At 39.4% G+C, this 997-nt stretch overlaps 1 protein-coding gene across 1 annotated transcript in view; it reads right to left on the bottom strand.

Annotated features, from left to right (window-relative positions):
* The window catches only part of LOC107554619 (centrosomal protein of 89 kDa-like), a 67813-nt gene that overhangs the window by 24519 nt on the left and 42297 nt on the right, over nt 1–997 (bottom strand). The window lies entirely within an intron of this gene.

Raw genomic sequence — 997 nt, 5'->3', positions numbered from 1 at the left:
GACCAATCAGACACACCATTTTTCATTTGATTTAATAAATCAATTATTCATTAGATTAACAAATAATCACAGACCCCTCACCCAATAAACTTGCTGGGTGCCAGGATGTCTGCGAACGAACAGGCCTCTGATTCCATGGCAACCAATTCTGATATCACAGATTTTATTGCCCTAAGGAATGTGGGTAGAGAAACTCACTACATTTTCCATAGGAAAGACACAATGCACAGTAAAATTGGACTCTTCTCTAATTAATTCATAGGAAAACCTTTCTTTGAATGAACACACATATCCTTCAGGTCATTGTGTATGTTGTTACTGTCCTTGTATATTGTCTTTTATATTGTATACTGTTTTATGCAGGCTTATGATGGAACCACTCGCTCCTGTCATCTTACCTATATGTAATCTTACCATGTTTAGTATCTATGAATTCGTCTTCTGATGATCTAAACGAGAAAGTATATTATATGTTGGCACATAGGCAATATATTAGTGTACTGAGAATCTTTAGTAATTTCGATTCAAGTTCCACATGCAAATTACCATGCTTTCACACAAAGGGTCATAAAACTCCCCAGTATTTCCAAACTCCCAGTTGGAATTTCAGCCTTTCTCATTGGACAAGCTCATCCTGAGAGGCGTGAATCTTGTCAGGCCTTAAAGACCTCACATCAGTGACCCACCTCCAGTCTGTGGTTCTGTTAGATTCTGTGAAGATGTGAGCTACAACGCTCCCAAGGACACCCTAAGTTTGCGCCAGGCCTCGGGCCTTGACTTTCCATTCACGAAGATCATCTGACTCAAACTGGTTCTTTTCCATCAACCAACTTCAGCAAAGATCAACTTGAGCCTTCAGATTGCATCGGGACTCTATGTCAGACAGACAAGACGCGCAAGTATCAAACTTAGTCTTATTAATTGATACATTAAGTATCATTTGCACCTTGTTACAAAGGTGTGTTTGAACTAAGAAGCTGATGTTTCCTTCAGGCTG

The sequence above is a fragment of the Sinocyclocheilus grahami genome, unplaced genomic scaffold, assembly GCF_001515645.1.
Source record: "Sinocyclocheilus grahami isolate Dianchi unplaced genomic scaffold, SAMN03320097.WGS_v1.1 scaffold508.1, whole genome shotgun sequence".
Taxonomy (NCBI): Eukaryota; Metazoa; Chordata; class Actinopteri; order Cypriniformes; family Cyprinidae; genus Sinocyclocheilus; species Sinocyclocheilus grahami.
This window is presented reverse-complemented; position numbering and strand designations above follow the sequence as displayed.